Source organism: Phyllobates terribilis, unplaced genomic scaffold (genome assembly GCF_046119375.1).
Source record: "Phyllobates terribilis strain yellow unplaced genomic scaffold, ASM4611937v1 Scaffold_11__3_contigs__length_659146591, whole genome shotgun sequence".
Taxonomy (NCBI): Eukaryota; Metazoa; Chordata; class Amphibia; order Anura; family Dendrobatidae; genus Phyllobates; species Phyllobates terribilis.
Genome location: NW_027362771.1, coordinates 496774000 through 496793306, shown reverse-complemented (window position 1 = coordinate 496793306; position 19307 = coordinate 496774000).

Here is a 19307-nt window from a genome sequence, read left to right as displayed (position 1 = left end):
GGGATCAGTTGTCTCCGGATACTCGGCATGGTGGGAGGAAGGAGGATCAGGGTGAGGAATATGCGGTCCAGACTCATGGCTACTGAGACTTGACCGTGTGGAAGACAGGGTGGTGGTGGTGGTGGCTAAGTGACTGGAAGCATTATCTGCTATCCGACCAATAAACTTTTGACACTGCTCTGTGTTCAATAGTTGTGTTCTACGGTCCTCTATTAATTGGGACTGGAAGGTCGAGCGACAAGATGAGGGTGTTTGTTGTGGCACAATTTCACTTTGCCCACGGCCATGTCCTCGGTCTTCATGCACCATCATGTCCACTTCTGTCCCTTGCCACGCACCTTGCCCATTTTTATTGGAGGACAATATTTTCCACCTTCACAAAAAATAGCTGATTTTGGAACGCAGTAAAAAGTGATAAGTCTGACAGAGAACCACAATTTTAAATAGTAGGCCTGTAATTTACTAATATTATTCTACACAGAGACCTAGTGTGAATAGCTTGACCGACACACTGCAACGGAATGAAAATGGAGGAAATTTATGATTTTTGAACAGTCTTATATGTGATATGTCTGATAGAGAACCCCGGTTTTAAATAGTTGGCCTGTAATTTACTAATATTTTTCTACACAGAGACCTAGTGTGAATAGCTTCACCTACACCCTGCAACAGAATGGAAAAGGAGGCCAATATTTTCCACGTTCAGTTCAAATTTCTGGATTTTTATTTCTGTAATATCCAACAGATCTGGCTTTATTCTGCAGTGAGAACAAGCAAATTGAGCAGAAAAATGGTGTACTCTGGATTGCTTTTGAAAGAAGTTGTCCACTACTTTTACATTGATCAGTAGGATAGGGCATCAATGTATGATCATCGGGGTCCCATACGCGGCACCCCCGCCAATCAGATGCTATCGGTGCCGGTGGCGGCTGGCGGCCTGAAGTGCTCACCTGCGGGGCTCCACCATCAAGTGGTAGTGGCTGGCGCTTGTTACTGCACATCCGCCTCCCATTCAATTGAATGGAAAGCGGAACTGCAGAACACCGCGACAGCCACTACCACTTGAAGGCGGAGCCCCGCAGGCGAGCACCTCTGGCCCACGGCGGCCACCGCCGGCACCGATAACATCTGATCGGTGGGGGTGCCGTGTGCGGTGCCCCGGCCGATCATACACTGATGCCCTATCCATAGGATAGGGCATCAATGTAAAAGTAGTGGACAATCCCTTTAAGCAAATAACCAGGATTAAGATAAAAAAAAATTTGCCTTCTATGTCTACAAATATCTTTAATTATTACAGCAGCAGACAGGACATTTAATGGACCCTCTTGTGCTATATCACACGCTACAGTCTGCCACATACACTGCCTGCCTGCCTAGCACTGATGATATGCAGCTGGATTAGTCCTCAGAAGGACTGTTAGTTCAGCTGGATATAGATATATGTTGTGGAATACCTATACTAACTACAAACAAGCAAATATCTCTCTGACGCAGCAGCAGCTCTCCCTACTGTGCCTGTTTCCATGGCGGCGCCTGGTATTATATAGACCTGATGATGCTGTGCGGCCAGCCAATCACTGTAATGCCCATAACCAACATGGCTACAGCATCACAGAGCTTGGCAGGCAATCCCCGCATGTTCATTGGCTCTCTAAAGAGCGCCAAACATGCGGGGAGGGGACCCGAGTTCCCACGCGAGCAACCCGGATATACTCAGCGAGCGCCAAGCTTGTCGAGCACAGTGATGCTCGGGCGAGTACCGAGCAGTGGCGAGCACGTTCGCTCATCACTACTAACATTCTTTTTAGGCTTCTTTTTAGGCTTTTTTTTTACTTTAAAAAACGTCCAAAAATCATTCTTATTTTGTGACAGATATCTGTCTTGCAGGTGTTTATAAAAAAGCAGTGCATACAGAAGAAACTGGATGTTTTTTTCACAGGTGATTGGGTACAAAATGTATCTCTGCTTGGGGAGTATCAAGAGGTTTGTTCTTTTGTTCTTTACTAAATGAAATGATAGCCTTTCACAAGCCATCCAAAAATTATATCTGTTTTGGCATCAGCAGACAGATTCACTGTTAAAATAGAAGAGAAGCTACAGCAAGGTCTTAGCAAGTCATACAAAAATTATAACTATTTTGGGATCTCCTCAAATTCGTAGTTCCCGCAAATTCAAACATTTTGTAACTCGATTTGTGAGGATTACATAAATAAAAAATATTTCCAGAGCCATTTTATACACTGCTGAAGAGTAAGAGAGAAAGTTAATAACATCAGGCATGGCTTTTTGGGCTTCCCGATAATGTCTTGTAACTATCACTTCACATAGTGTAGCCCAGGCAATCAGGGTGCACTATGACTGCAGACGCCAGTATAAAAGATGACGGCCATTTTAGACATTTCCAGCAAAGAGATCCAAGGTCAAAGTGCGCAGCTCACTTCATTTAGGGATAGAAAAAATCCTCCTCTGACTGCAGTGTACTACTGTAGTGCTGAAGCAAATTAAAAATAGGCCTGGTAGTCTTTGTCTGCAAATAATAATCAAAGACTCAAGTGATATAGTGAGGTGCTGTGCCTGCATAGTAAGTCATTGTGACTTTGAATTGAATGATTAGTGATATACTGCAGTAAGAGCACCTTAATTACTGCCCTTTTTATTCTTATACTGAAAACAATGATGACATCTTAATACCCTTTTGTCCTAATTTTATTACTAAATCAAAATCTGGAAACCAAGTCTAGTGTGCACAGAAAGTACCGTATATTTCCTGCATTGTGAGATGGGCAAGCCATATATTTTTTTGTTTCCATAAATTTAAATATAACTGTTTACCTAACAATGTGTATATGTTGTAAAAAGAAAAAAATATATATATATATTTTTCCACACTTTCTTGTTGTAATATTATACCCATACATGCAATCCGAATGCCGCTGTTGATAAGCCAGAGCTGATCGCAGAACAAACAAATTTTCCCCTGGTTGAACTTTCAGCCGCACCTTGCTTTTGCACTTTATTACCAAGACCAATACTCTCCTCTAGTGATGAGTGAGTACTAAAATGCTTGGGTCGAGCAAATTGAAATACTCGGGTGCTCGATCCGAGCAACGAGCCCAATGTAAGTCTATGGGAAACTCGAGCATTTTTCAGGCGGCTCTCCCCGGCGGTCTGCAGAGGGCCTAAAAATTGCCCAAATCGATGGGAACAGTGCTCAAATGACATGGGAACAGCATGGGGAAGACCACTGGAAGCATTTCTGACTCCCAGGTCACCGTCCACGTCCTTGTCGCAGTGCAGCGTTCAGTTGTCCCTACCCCATTCCTTGGATTGTAAGCGCAAGTATGCAGCCAGCCACCCACCCACAGGCTGCAATACTATACTGCCAAATTTTTGACAGCTGTTTGCACTTGAAATGTGGCCTTTTAGGCTCGTGGAGGCGGAAGCTTTTCCTAACCTTATGCCGGCGGCGGCCGGGTGTCCATACTTGGTCCCCCGCCGCCACTATTTCTCCCGGTATCGTCACCGCCTTCCACAAGCACGGGTCCCACAACATTACCCGTGCCCTCCCCAGTGCACTTACTGGGAAGGACCGCCTAGCCACAAACACGTGGACAGGTTAATGTGGCCAGGGACGGTACAGAGCCAGTCCACAGCTTTTTTTGCTGAGAGTTGTATTTAGCTCGGTGAAAGGACTGGCATAGAGGGAAACCGTATCTACCCTGAGTGTCAATTCTACCAGGAAGTCCTCTAATGCAGCTTGTTGCAGAAGCAATGGCAGCCCATCCACCATCAACTCACACTTGTTGGTGGTGCTTTGACACACAAACATCTTTCTTTGCGCATTTAATTTCATGAATACAGAGTTGGACAATAGCCTAATCTGCAATGCGGTTTAAGAAATAACATGCATAAGCATGTCCGGTCCACATTAAAAAAGCAGCCATAGAGTGTCCGGAAACCTTCCCCCACACTTTTCTTGGCCATGGCTGCTTCTCGGCAGGGTTGGACAGGCCCACCAGAGAACCGGAGACTCCTCCCGTGGGCCCTGGCTTCTCCTACAGGAGAGTTCATAGTGCCGAGGTGAGGCCATGATGATGATAGTGGCCACCATCTGCTTAGTTTTCTGTTACTTGGAATGCAAGCGCAAGTGTGCAGCCAGCCACCCACCCATCCACCCACAAGCCGCAACGCTAAACTGCCTGATTTCTGGGCAGCTTCTTGCACTTGAAATGTGGCCTTTTAGGCTCTTGGAGGTGGAAGCTGTGCACAATCTTATGGCGGCAGGGACCGGGTATCCATACTCGGTCCCCAGCCGCCATTATTTTTCCCGGTATCGTCTCCTCCTTCCTCAAGCACCGGTCCCACAACATTACCTGTGCCCTCCGCAGTGCACTTACTGGGAAGGACCGCCTACTCACAATCACGTGGACAGGTGAATGTGGCCAGGGACTGAGAGTTGTATTTAGCTCGATGAAAGGACTGGCATAGAAGGAAACCGCATCTACTCTGGGTGTCATTTCTCCGTCATCAGGTTCCGCCCATTGTCACACACGACCATGCCTGGCTGTATGTTCAGCGGTGAGAGCCACAGATCAGGCTGCTGTGTTACAGCTTTCAACAACTCTGCAGCGCTGGGTGGTTTGTCAATTAAGCATTAAGCATGTTATCTTCAGCACAGCCTTTTGCTGCTTGACCAAGGCAGTGCTGCAGTGCTGTCAGCCTGTGACTGATGTGGTCATTTCGGAGATGGAGGAGGAGGTGCAGGAGCTGAACAATGTGATTACATTGAGTTTAAATTGGTGAAGCTGTTTTTTATACTAAAGAAAGATCCTATTGTTTTGGTTTTTTTACGTTATTTTTTAAGACAAATTCATTCACCGGGAAATGTCATTTTAATCTGGTATTATTTATGATGGAGGAACTCTGAAAGTCATAAAGCCTATTTTTACACTGTGTTCCAAATTATTATGCAAATAATATTTTCTCAGATTTTCCAAAATTACCTATATGAATTGCAGTCATTGTAATTTTCCAGTCAAATAACTATTAGAGTACAATTGAAAGGTTTTTGTACAAACTGCCTATGATAACAGTATATTTTTTATACTGTCTCATGCACATAACACATCTGCATCTCTGGCTGATATGGGAATAAAATGGGACAAACTTATGGTGTGGCACCCATGCTCCCCTGACCTCAACCCCATTGAGAACCTCTGGAGCATCATCAAAAGGAGTGTCTATGATGGCGAGAGGCAGTTCACATCTAAGCAACAGCTCTGGGAGGGTATTCTGTCCTCATGCACAACAATTGAAGCAGAAACCATCCAAAACCTGACAAATTCAATGGACGAGAGAGTTCAGAAGGTCCTTTCGAACAAGCGGTCCTATATGCAAATGTAACATCACCTAGAATAAAGTTTTGAGTTGAAAACTGTTTGATTTCAGTTTGTAATAACCGGCAAATGCTTATAATTTCAAAAATGACCATTGTTTTGTTCTTTATTAAAATGAAAAGGTTGAAAACTCTGCTATGCATAATAATTTGGAACATGTATTTTGAGTGCAGTTTGAGTTTTTTATTTTTTTAAAAATATACTGTTATCATGGGCAGTTTGTACAAAAACCTTTCAATTGTACTCTAATAGTTATTTGACTGGAAAATTACAATGACTGCAATTCATATAGGTAATTTGGGAAAATCTGAGAAAATATTATTTGCATAATAATTTGGAACACAGTGTATAGGGCCATCAGACGGCCCTTACTATTCTTAAAAGGCTATTATTAGAGAGCCATCAGCCAGCTATGCTTTGTTGTTCCCATTATTAACAAGTGGGTCTCCTATACTGTTATTGCATATCCAGTGACTGCAAGGGCTGCCAAAAATTTGGACGCAACCCAATACCCCTTTGAAGAGACATAGAGGAGGGTCTCAGAAAAAAAAATGTTCCCATTATAAAGGAGAGGTTCTCCTAAAGTGGTAATGCCCATGCTGTGACTGCAAGGGCTGCCAAAATTTAGGAAAAACCCCACTAAGAATTTAAAGACACATAGAGCAGGGCCACAGTAACAAGTACGACATGTTCCCATCAGAAAGGAGAGGGTCTGCTATACAGTTATAGGGTATGCAGTGAGTGCAACGACTGACCAATTTTAGGAAAAACCCCACTAAGAATTTAAAGACACGTAGAGCAGGGCCACAGTAATGACAAATTCCCATTAGAAAGGAGAGAGTCTGCTATACAGTTATAGGGTATGCAGTGAGTCCAACTCCTGACCAAAGTTAGGAAAAACCACACTAACAATTTAAAGAGACATAGAGCAGGGCCACAGTAATGACAAATTCCCATTAGAAAGGAGAGAGTCTCCCATAGTGTTGGCCTATGCAGTGAATGCAAGGGCTGCCAAAAATTTGGAGGCACTTCAATGCCCCTTGGAAGAGACATGGAGGAGGGCCTCATAAAAAAATGTTCCCATTAGAAAGGAGCGGGCCTCCTATACTTGTAATGCCCATGCACAAGTGTATGGGCTGACAAACATTTACCCCTAGGGGGGATACATGAACATACTGTATAAAAATTTTTTTTTACGGGTATCATAAACACCCTTTAAAAAAATTATGTGGGTGTTGCATCACGGACCACAGTCACCCTTTTGATGTGGTGGAGGATGAGGAGAAGGAGGAGGACAAGGGCAAATAGCCAAAATCAGGAAGCGCATACCCATGTGTGAGTGTGAAAAGGTGCATGGGAATACACCTCCCAAGAGAAGACACTGGATTTGAGTTTATGTTACGCTGCTATCATTCGGTGGTGTGGAGAAGTCTGGCCCAATCCAGCCCTTGTTCATTTTTATAACCCAACAGACGAATAACCGTTGGGTTATGTATATGTCCTGAATTGATCTAGTCTGATGCATATGTGGTCTCAAGACTAGTAGAGATGCATATAAGAAATCTGTTTAATGCAGTTTTTGTATCAAGTATAATAATTCTTGTTCATTTTTAAAAGAGTCAGCCTGTCAGCATTTTCAGTTGACAGGCGTATGCGCTTATCAGTTATAATTCCACCAGCGGCACTAAAAACCCGCTCTGATAAAACGCTGACGGCAGGGCAGGCCCGGAACTTCAAGGCATAAAGAGCCTGTTCATTTCACGTATCCAGCTTGGATACCTAATAATCATAAGGCACAGAGTAATCACGAAGGACGTTGGTGCGGTCGGCAAGGTACTCCCTCAGCATCTTCCAAAACTTTGCACTCCTTGTGAGAGTACCCCGTGCCTCAGGGCCTGGGTGATGGGAGGGTCTGAGAAAACTCTCCGAGAACTTTGACAGTGTTCCCCTGCCTCTGCTGGATTGAAGTTGTGTCTACCTCGCCTGTACAACTTGGTTGTCCAACGAAGTTTGCCCTCTGCCGCCAGCGTTTTCAGATGGGAATTTTTTTAATAGTTCTGCAACAAGAGCTTTCTGGTACAGCTCCATTTTTGTAGACCTGTCCACCTCAGGAATAAGAGATATTAAGTTCTCCTTGTAGTGTGTGTCTAGAAGTGTCACCAACCAGTAATGTCTGTCACCCAAAATTTTGAGAACGCGAGGGTCATGGGAAAGGCAGCGTAACATGAACTCTGCCATGCCTGCCAGACTACTAACAGGCAAGACTTCCGTGTCCTCACCAAGAGGATGGCTGACCAAGCTCTCCTCCTCCTCCTCTCTGTCCTCTGTCCATCTACGCTGAACAGACGGTATGACAGCTGTGCAGGTAGTACCGTCTATAGTGCATGAAACTAGCTCCTGTCCTTCCTCCTCCTCCTCATTGTCACCCAATCCGCGCTGGGATGAGATGGGGCTTGGCTCTGTGTAATCACCTTGTATGGTTCCATCCTTCTCATCGTGCTCCGCCTGCAATGCATCCTCTTTGATTGTGAGCATAGAGTGTTTCAGAAGACTGAGAAGTGGGATGGTAACGCTAAATATGGCATAATCGCCGCTCACCATCTTGGTGGAGTCCTGAAAGTTTTGGAGGATGGTACATATGTCTGACATCCATGCCCACTCCTGAGGTCTTATGTGTGTAGTCTGAACTGAATACCGATGGCCTTGTTGATGCTAGTACTCAATAACTGCCCTCTTCTGCTCACAAATCCTTCCCAACATCTGCAGTGTAGAATTCCAACGCGTGGGGACATCACACACCAGTCTGTGAGCCGTAAGCTGCAAACGCTGCTGAAAAACGGCAATGGCGGCGGAAGTTGTAGCTGACTTTCTAAAATGGGCACACAGGCGGCGTACTTTAACAAGCAGATCCGACAGCTCTGGGTAGGATTTGAGAAACCGCTGAGCCACGAAGTTAAGCACATAGGCCAGGCATGGTACATGTGTGAGCTCGCCTCGCCTCAGAGCCGCCACCAGGTTCCGGCCATTGTCACACATGACATGCCTGGCTGTAGGTTTAGCAGTGTGAGCCACAGATCTTCCTGCTCTCTCAGAGCTGTCCACAACTCTTCAGTATTGTGCGGTTTGTCACCTAAGCATATTAGCTTCAGCACAGCCTGTTGCCGCTTGGCCGAGGCAGTGCTGCAGTGCTTCCAGCTTGTGACTGATGTGGTCATTCTGTAGATGGAGGCTGAAGAGGAGAAGGAGGCTGAGGAGGATGATGTGCAGGAGCTGTAGACCATGGGGGCAACCCTGATTGACCTAGGGCCCACAATCCTTGGCGTCGGGAGGACGTGTTCCATCCCAAGGTCCAACTGGGTCCTGGCTTCCACTATGTTAACCCAGTGGGCCGTCAGCAAGATGTACCGTCCCTGCCCACAAGCACTTGTCCACGTGTCTGTGGTTAGGTGGACTTTTCAGGTAACTGCGTTGTTGAGGGCACGGCTAATGTTTTGGTACACGTGCTTGTGTAATGCGGGGACAGCACGCCGGGAGAAATAGTGATGGCTGGGGACCGAGTACTGAGGGATGGCCGCCACCGTAATGTTGCGGAATGCTTCCGTCTCCACAAGCTTAAAAGGCAACTTTTCGAGCGCAAGCAGTCGTGAATTGTGAGAATTTAGTAGTGTGGCCTGTGGGGCGTTGGCTGCATATTTGCGCTTGCGTTCCAAGGACTGGGGTATGGACAACTGAATGCTGCGCTGGAACAAGGACATGGAAGTGCTTCCTGATGCTGCTGCTAGAGAGTGCGCAACGACAGGTGCAGGGCAGTAGGCACCTTCGCATGCACCATGGACAGGGGATTGGCTTGCATGCACAACAGCGGAAGAAGCAATGGTCCCACCTGCAGACACTGTTCCTGGACCCTGGGGTTCGGCCCACAAAGTTGGGTGCTTTGCTGCCATGTGCCTGATCATGCTGGTGGTGGACAGGCTGGTCGTTTTGCCACCCCTGATGATGCTGGCCTGGGAGGTGGTGCAAATGGCCTTTTTAAGGATAACGGCAGAGTCTTTAAAAAACAACCAGACTCGGGAAGACTTAACAGTTGTACTGGCAACTTCCGTCGTGTTGGTGTTACGGGGAACGGCTTCCTGTCTTCTGTCTGCAGCCACCACACTACTTTTTCCTGCCTGTTGGGGTGCTCTGCCTCCCTCTCCCTGTGTGCTGCTGTCCTCGCTCTGCATGTCCTCCTGCCAGGTTGGGTCAGGTACTATATCATCCACCACCTCGTCTTCCACTTCCGCGCCCTGGTCCTCCTCCTGACTCTCTGGCAATTGTGTCTCATCATCATCCACCTCTTGTGACACTTTCCCACCGTCGCCTTCGTGTGACCGTGGCTGCTCAAATATTTGGGCATCGCTACACGCGATCTCCTCATCAAGTGGACCGGGCGAGAGGCCCGAATCTATAAATGGAAAAGTGAACAGCTCTTCAGAGTGTCCAAGTGTGGGATCAGTTGTCTCCGGGCACTCGGCATGGTGGGAGGAAGGAGGATCAGGGTGAGGAATATGCGCTCCAGACTCATGGCTACTGAGACTTGACCGTTGGGAAGACAGGGTGGTGGTGGTGGTGGCAAAATGACTGGAAGCATTATCCGCTATCCATCCAACAACCTTTTGACACTGCTCTGGGTTCAATAGTGGTGTGGTGCGGTCCCCCAGGAATTGGGACAGGAAGGTCAGGCGAGAAGATGTGGGTGTTTGTTGTGGCACAATTTCAGCTTGCCCACGGCCTTGTCCTCGGCCTCTGCATGCACCATCACCATCATGTCCCCTTCCCCATCCCTTGCCACGTGCCTTGCCCTTTTTAAATGGAGGACAGTTTCTTCCACGCTCATTACAAATGACTGAGTTTGGAGCGAACTTATATGTGATCCGTGTGACGGAGAAAACAGAGTTTTAAATACCTGCCCTGTAGGTAACTAGTTTGAACAGCAAACTGGTGTGAATTTCTTCACTGACACACTGAAAGAAATTTTTAATGGAGGCCAGAAATGGCAGTGTTTTCTGACAACGTATATGTGATCCGTGTGATGGAGAAAACAGAGTTTTAAATACCTGGCCTGTAGGTAAGTAGTTTGAACAGCAAACTGGTTGAATTGCTTCACTGACACACTGAAGGAAATTTTTAACGGAGGCCAGAAATGGCAATATTTTCTGACAACGTATATGTGATCCGTTTGACGGAGAAAACACAGTTTTAAATAGCTGGATTTCTAGCTCTGTATTATGGAAAGGACCAGGCTGTATTCTGCAGTGCCAACAAGCAAATGGCGCAGAAAAACGGTGTTCTCTGGATTGCTTTTTAAGCAAATAATGAGGATTAAGATCCAAAAAATAGTATTCCTGGCCCCTGAGACCTGGGCCTTTGTATAGAAATATCTAACAGTAGCAGATGGCAGAATTGGAATGGAGCCTCTTGTGCTATATGCACTGCAGTATGCTATATACCCTGCCTGCCTGCCTATATACACTGCCTGCCTGATATCTCTGCAGATGGATTAGTTAGTCCTCAAAAGGACTGTTAAGATGGATATATGTAATGTACGGTTTTTCTCCCTACACTACCTAATACACAAGCAAATCTCTCCCTGACGTAGCAGCACCTCTCCCTACTCTGCCTGATTCCGGAGTGACTGTGACGAGCACAGCGGCGCCAGGTCTGATATAGACCTAAAGACGCTGTGCGGCCAGCCAATCACTGTAATGCCACAACCTACATGGCTATGGCATTACAGTGAGTGGCACTCAATCCCTGCATGTTGATTGGCGCTCTAAAGAGCGCCAAACATGCAGGGAGGGGACCCGAGCTCCCACCGAGCAACCCCGCAAATAATGGGCGAGCGCCGAGCATCTCGAGCAGTGAGATGCTCGGGCGAGCAACGAGCAGTAGCGAGCATGCTCGCTCATCACTACTCTCCTCCTCTGATTGTAATAGGAAGGAGGGAGGGGGAAGTTTGGAAGCTAACCACGTTGCCGATCATGAAATCACAGTTCAAGCTGGAGTTTGTCCTGTGCGTGCCGCACCCACAGGTGATCACTGTCAAATGGTAAAAGAAAAAGGAAGTTCATTGGCACATCCGACCAGGATATAATTAAAAAGATTGATTTATTTTGAAAAATTAAAACATGTTAAAATTGAAACCTTAAGAGACCTGACGCATTTCAGGTGTATGACAACACCCTCATTCATAGGTTAGCAGAGGTAAAAGACTGAATACCACAATTTATACCAACTTTACATCAATCAGTGTGAATAATTAATCTAATTAAAATCAACACACTAGCACAACCACTGCTTATTAAGTGTGGTATACTGTATGTCAATTATATAACATAGGATATACCACACGCAAACTAAAAAAGAGAATAGCCGAGCATATCAGTAATATTAACAACAACAATTCAGGCTACTCTGGAGCTGTCAAGCATTTCACTATGGTGCATAAAGGTGATATTTCTCATTTTTCTTTCTTTGGTACTGAGAGAGTTGATTGATCAGTCCGAGGGGGTAACTGGCAAAATTAATTAGCTTTGCATGAAGCCCATTGGATATCAAATACCACCATGGCATGAACCTTTATTTTCATTTATTGAAAACCATGATGTATTTATAATTATTTATCCTTGACAGTCATTATTTATTTTATTTTATCTTGCTATGCATTCATTTGGTTGATTTTGATTTATTTTTTCACTTACTTAAATGTGTGTCATATAGGTTACAGTATCATGCATTGTTTTGCATATTCTTATGATCATGCTTTTAATTTGCTCGACGTCGTCAAGTTCATTTATCATTGTTGAGCAAAATAATCAGTTAATGTGTTGCGTATGATATAGCATTATTTATTGTCTTCATATATTTTCAATATTATGTACTTATTAGCCCTGTGTTGCTAGGCTCACATTCTAATGTTGGATAAGATAAGCAGCTGGTGTGTTGATTTTTAATTAGATTAATTATTCACACTGATTGATGTAAAGTTGCTATAAATTATGGAGTCTTTTACCTCAGCTATCCTATGAATAAGGATGTTGTCATACACCAGAAACGCGTCAGGTCTCTTGAGGTTTCTATTTTAACATGTTTTAATTTTTCAAAATAAAGCAATCTTTTTTATTATATCCTGGTCCGATGTACCGATGAACTTCCTTTATCTTTTACCCTCTTTCTCTTATGGCACTACCTCCTCGGCACCCCTGTCTGGTTCTCAGGCCTTGTCCACCATCATCCCTGATTTGGCTGACAGTGGACTATTGTGCAGGGAGCTCAGAAGATTTTTCACAAAAAGCATGATTGCCGTCTTTAGATTGACCCTGACTCTGAGTGCACTTCCAGTCCATTTCAGTTAACAGTGATAAGACCCGCTTCTTCGAGACTGCCTATCTGGAATCCGGAGCCGCTGGGAATCTCATTCAACAGGCCGTTCTGGAGCGTTATCAGATTCCTACCATACGTCTGGCTGATCCTTTAGCGATATTCTCTGTGGATGGAAAGCTTCTCTCTGAGACTATCTTATTTGTCACTGAGCCTATAACTCATCAGGTGGGGATGCTACATTCGGAGAAGATCTCCTTTTACGTGCTGTCTTGTTTCTCTCCTCCCCTCTTGCTTGGCCTGCCTTGGTTACAGAAACATGAGCCCGTCCTGAATTTGAGCTCAGGTGAGCTGCTACGTTGGGGTCAAGAATGTCTGGTTCCGGTTCATCGTGCTCAACCTCCGTCTACTCCAGCTAACCTACCAAGCTTGCCGGTACTCTACTGGTCATATGCGGACATCTTTGATAAAAAGGAGGCAGAGACACTACCACCTCATAGGCCGTATGATTGCCCCATCGACCTATTACCTGGTGCTTCACCTCCTCGTGGGCGAATCTACCCCTTGTCGCTGACCGGGACCCGTGCTATGTCTGAATACATAGAAGAGAATCTTGCTAGGGGATTTATCCTGAAATCCACTTCTCCGGCAGGAGCAGGATTCTTCTTTGTCAAAAAGAAAGACAGCTCTCCTCGTCCATGTATCGACTATAGAGGTCCAAACCAGATTACCATCAAAAATAAGTACACCCTGCCTCTCATCTCGGAGCTGTTTGACTGCCTAAAAGGCGTGAAGATCTTCACTTAGCTCGATCTTCGCAGGGCGTACAATCTGGTCCGGATTCGCCAGGGAGACGAGTGGAAGACGGCATTCAACACTCGGGATGGTCACTATGAGTACCGCCTGATGCCCTTCGGTCTCTGTAATGCTCCAGCCATCTTCCAGGAGTTAGTAAATGACATCTTCCGAGATCTCCTGTATTCCTGCGTGGTGGTGTACCTGAACGAAATCTTGGTGTTCTCCCTTGATCTGCCCTCTCACCGGAGGGATGTTCGTCAGATACTACTGCAGCTCCAGAAGAATCGCCTGTATGCTAAGTACGAGAAATGCCTATTTTAAGCAGAATTCCCTACCATTTTTGGGGTATATCATCTCTGAGACCGGACTGCAGATGGATCTCGAGAAGGTGTCTGCCGTCTTAAAGTGGCCCCGACCTGAGGGGTTGAAGGCTATTCAGCGGTTTCTGGGATTCGCTAACTATTACCGCCTCTTCATTCCTCATTTCTCCTCCCGGACTGCTCCCATCTCTGCTCTCACCCGTAAAGGAGCAAATCCCAGGGAATGGACTTCCGAGGCGGAAAATGCCTTTGTCTCTCTTAAGCAAGCCTTCTCCTCCGCACCAGTGCTACATCGTCCTGATTGCAATAAACAGTTCTTCCTGAAGGTTGATGCCTCTTCCTCCGGGGCCAGAGCAGTGCTCACCCAAAAATCCTCGTCTGGGTGAATGGTGACCTGCGGCTTCTTCTCCAAACTCTTTTCTTCGTCCGAGCGCAATTACTACATAGGAGACCGAGAACTGCTGGCCATCAAATTAGCGCTGGAGGAGTGGCGCTACTTGCTTGAGGGGGCTCTGCACTCGATGGTCCTCTACACTGACCATAAAAACCTTGCTTACTTGCAGACCGCCCAAAGACTAAATCCGCGTCAGGCCAGATGGTCTTTGTTCTTTGCTTGTTTCAGCTTCTCTCTCCATTACCGCCCGGAAGACAAGAATATTAAAGCTGACGCTCAATCCCGCTCTTTTCTGTCTACCGACAAAGAGGAGGAGCCTTTTCACATCTTTGACCCCTCCAGAATAATGACTGTTGCTCCGTTTGACCTGTCTCATCTACCTCCTGGTAACACCTTCGTAGCAGCTCAGGATTCGAAGAGGGTCTTACTCTGGGGTCATTCGTCCAAACTGGCTGGTCATGCCGGCCAGAGGAAGATGCTTCTGCTCATTGCCCAACATTATTGGTTGCCCACCCTGCGCAAGGATGTTGTGGATTTTGTTGTGGCTTGTTCCTCTTGTGCCCATAACAAGATACCTAGGCACCTTCCAGCTGGTAATCTTCTTCTTCTTCCCGTGCCTTCTGCTCCTTGGCAACACATTGCTATGGACTTCATCACTGATCTCCCTGTATCTTCCGGTTCTACCGTCATTTGGGTGGTCGCTGACCACTTCTCCAAGATGGCTCACTTCATCCCTCTGCCTGGTCTTCCATCTGCACTTGTGCTGGCTAAGGACTTCATCCGCCACATCTTTCATCTCCACGGCTTACACCTGCACATTGTCCCGGAGCGAGGAGTTCAGTTCACTTCTCACTTCTGGAGAGCCACGTGCAAGCTGCTGGATGTCTCTTTGGACATTTCTTTGGCCTATCATCTTCAGTCCGATGGTCAAGTGGAACGTATTAATCAGATCCTTACCAGTTTTCTTAGGCACTTTGTCAACGCTCACTATAGCGATTGAGTAGAACTCCTGCCTTGGGCCGAGTTTTCTTATAACAACCATGTGAGTGAGTCTTCTGCTAAGTCTCCGTTTTTTGTGGTTTACGGTCGACACCCCCGAATTCCGTTTCCCGTCTCCTCTTCAGTGGACAATACAGTCGCGGAGTCTCTCGTCAGTGAATTTTTGGTGACTAGGGAAGACACTAGATCTGCGCTTCTTCAGTCCTCCGAGCGGATGAAGAAGCATGCTGATAAGAGACATCTGGATATGCCTCTATTTCGTCAGGGAGACAAGGTCTGGCTTTCCTCCAAATATGTCAGTCAGTTCATCGGTCCTTTCGAGATTCTGAACCAAATAAATCCAGTGGCGTACAAGCTGAAACGCCCTGCCTCCTTACGGATATCCAATTCCTTTCATGTGTCTCTCCTCAAGCCTGTTGTCCTTAATCCTTTCTCTGACGATCCAGGTACCACTCCAGCTCCAGTCTCCACTGAGGATGTCTTTGAGGTAGAGAACATTTTGGCCATCAAGAGGGTAAGAGGAAAGACTTTCTTTCTTGTGAATTGGAAGGGGTTTGGTCCTGAGGAGAGGTCTTGGGAGCCCAGGGAGAACATTCATGCTCCTCATCTTCTAGAAAAATTTCTTGCTGGCCTAAAGAAGAGGGGGTGTAAAGGGGGGGTACTGTAGCGTTGGCATCTCTGCCTCGTGCCCGGCAGAGATGCTGATCCCCTCGTCGCGGTCCCGGTCCAGCGTCCTCCAGCTTCCCTGCTGCATCTGCCCGGGATGCGCGCAACACGCGCAGATCCCCGGGCACTGTACTTAGGGCGCACGCGTGCGTGCCCTCCTCTTAAAGGGGCCGCGTGCGCCGTCCTAAAGAGTCCCCAGCCAATGGCTGGAGGACTGCTCCTATATAAAGCACCTCCTCCAAAATGGAGGTGCCTGTGCAAGGTTGCTGTTTGTGTGCTCACACTCTCCTCAGCCCTCAGGTTCCAGTGCCCGCCAGGCTGTCTATCAGCCATGCCCGCCGGCCAGCCTGTCAGCCGTGTCAGCCTGCCTGTCTACCTGCCGTGCCCGTCTGCTTGTTTACCCGCATCACCTGCCTGTCTACCAGCTGTGCTCATCTGCTGTGCCTGTCAGCTTCAGCCATCAGTCCCGTGGGAGTCGCCTGCTCTCACACAAGGTCGGTCCCAGAGAGGCACCTGGTTCACCTTCCCGGTCCCTCCTTGGTTCACGGAGTCAACTAAGCCGCCATGTGGCCAGGGTCGATCCAAGTAGGCACTTAGTTGCGCCTCTCTGATCCCTCCTTGCATCAAAGCACAGAGGTTCCACCACCCGGATCCGTAGCACGATATAGTGTACAAAAACACTAACATTTCGGTCTTTATGACCTTCCTCAGAATATACACTAGTGATCTAAACATTTATGTGTAGAACTAAGGTCTCGGCTGATCAAAATATTTCAAAAGCAGCCTGTATAATCTTGAGTTAAGGGGTATATATTTCTGGTAAGTCTGCTCAGCAGTGCTAGATCCCGTAGAAGGTAACTTTCCCCTTAACTTCCTTATTCCAGGACATGGATCCGTGTTGTATTCAGTAGCGCGACCTGGATCGCAGTGTCAGCCCATATTGGAGCAGTGGGCGGGCACCATCATATAGCACTTTAATCAGGTAAATAAATCCATTATTAACCTATACTAGATGGTGGCATGATTCTAACGCATCGGGTAATCTAGAATATGTATACGGCCGACCGGGCGCAATCAGCAGAGCGGTGTTTAAATTTGGCGCCAAAATCGCTGATTGGTTGCGGCCGGCAACCGCAACCAATCAGCAGAGCGGGGTTTAAATTTGGCCCCAATATCGCTGATTGGTCGCGGTCGGCAACCGCGACCAATCAACAGAGCGGTGTTTAAATTTGGCGCCAGTACTGCTGATTGGTCGCGGCCGGTGACCGCGACCAATAAGCAGAGCAGGGTTTAAATTTGGCGCCAATACTGCTGATTGGTTGCTGGTGGCGGCCGTGACCAATCAGCGAACCGTGTTATTGAGGACTGGATTGCGTATTTAAATTTGGCACCCAAATCGCTGATTAGTCGCGACCGCGACCAATCAGCAAAGCGGTGTTTAAATTTGGTGCCAATATCACTGATTGGTCACGGCCGGCGACCGCGACTAATCAGCAGAGCGGTGTCTAAATTTGGCGCCAATACTGCTGATTGGTCGCGGCCGGCAAACACGACCAATCAGCAGAGCGGGGTTTAAATTTGGCGCCAATAATGCTGATTGGTCGCGGCCGGCGACCGCGACCAAACAGAAGAACAGTGTTTAAATTTGACAGCAAAATCGCTGATTGGTCACGGCCGGCGACCGCTACTAATCAGCAGAGCGGTGTTTAAATTTGGCGCCAATACTGCTGATTTGTCGCGGCCGGTGACCGCGACCAATCAGCATAGCGGGATTTAAATTTGGCGCCAATACTGCTGATTGGTGGCGGCCGGCAACCGCGACCAATCAGCAGAGTGGGGTTTAAATTTGGCGCCAATAATGCTGATTGGTCGCGGCCGCCAGTCGCGACTAATCAGCAGAGCGGGGTTTAAATTTGGCACCAAAATCGCTGATTGGTCACGGCCGGCCACCGCGACAAATGAGCAGAGCGGGGTTTAAATTTGGTGTCAATAGTGCTGATTGGTTGTGGCCGGCAACCGCGACCAATCAGCAGAGCGGGGTTTAAATTTGGCACCAATACTGCTGACTGGTCACGGCCGGCGATTGCGACCAATCAGCAGAGCGGTGTTTAAATTTGGCGCCAATACTGCTGATTGGTCGCGGCCGGCGACCCCGACCAATCAGCTGAGCGCTGTTTAAATTTGGCGCCAATAATGCTGATTGGTCGCGGCCGGCGGTCGCGACTAATCAGCAGAGCGGGGTTTAAATTTGGCGCCAAAATCGCTGATTGGTCACGGCCGGCCACCGCGACCAATGAGCAGAGCGGGGTTTAAATTTGGCGCCAATAGTGCTGATTGGTTGTGGCTGGCAACCGCGACCAATCAGCAGAGCGGCGTTTAAATTTGGCGCCAAAATCGCTGATTGGTTGCGGCCGGCGGTCGCGACCAATCAGCAGAGTGGGGTTTAAATTTGGCACCAATATTGCTGATTGGTCGCGTCCGGCGACCGTGACCAATCAGCAGAGCGTTGTTTAAATTTGGCGCCAATAATGCTGATTAGTCGCGGCAGGCCACCGCGACCATCAGCAGAGCGAGGTTTAAATTTGGCGCCAATAATGCGGACTGGTCGGGGCCGGCGACCATGACCAATCAGCAGAGCGAGGTTTAAATTTTGGGCCAATAGTGCTGATTGTTCTCGGTTGCCGGCAGGGATCAATCAGCAGAGCGGGGTTTAAATTTGGCGCCAATAATGCTGATTGGTGGCGGCGGTGACCAATCAGCAGAGCGGGGTTTAAATTTGGCGTCAATACTACTGATTGGTCGCGGCCGGCGACCGCGACCAATCAGCAGTGCGGGGTTTAAATTTGGCGCCAATACTGCTGATTGGTCACGGCCGGGGACCTCGACCAATCAGCAGATCGGTGTATAAATGTGATCCAAAATCGCTGATTGGTCGCGGCCAGCAACCGCGACCAATCAGCAGAGCGGGGTTTAAATTTGGCACCAATAATGCAGATTGGTCGCGGCCGGCGACCGCGACCTATCAGCAGAGCGGCGTTTAAATTTGCCGCCCATATTACTGATTGGTAGCAGCCGGCGGCCACAACCAATCAGCGTCATATTAGCGAGGACCAGGGAGCGGCGCTGCTTGTGCGGGTACTTCCGCTGCGAGCAGCTGGGAAATGAGCGGCTGCTCGCAGCAGAAGCATCCCGACAGGCGGCGTCGCTCCCCGGTCCTCCGTTCATACTTGCTAATCAGCAGAGCGAGGTTTAAATTTGGCGCCAAAATCGCTGATTGGTCACGGCCGGCCACCGCGACCAATGAGCAGAGCGGGGTTTAAATTTGGCGCCAATAGTGCTGATTGGCTGTGGCCGGCAACCGCGACCAATCAG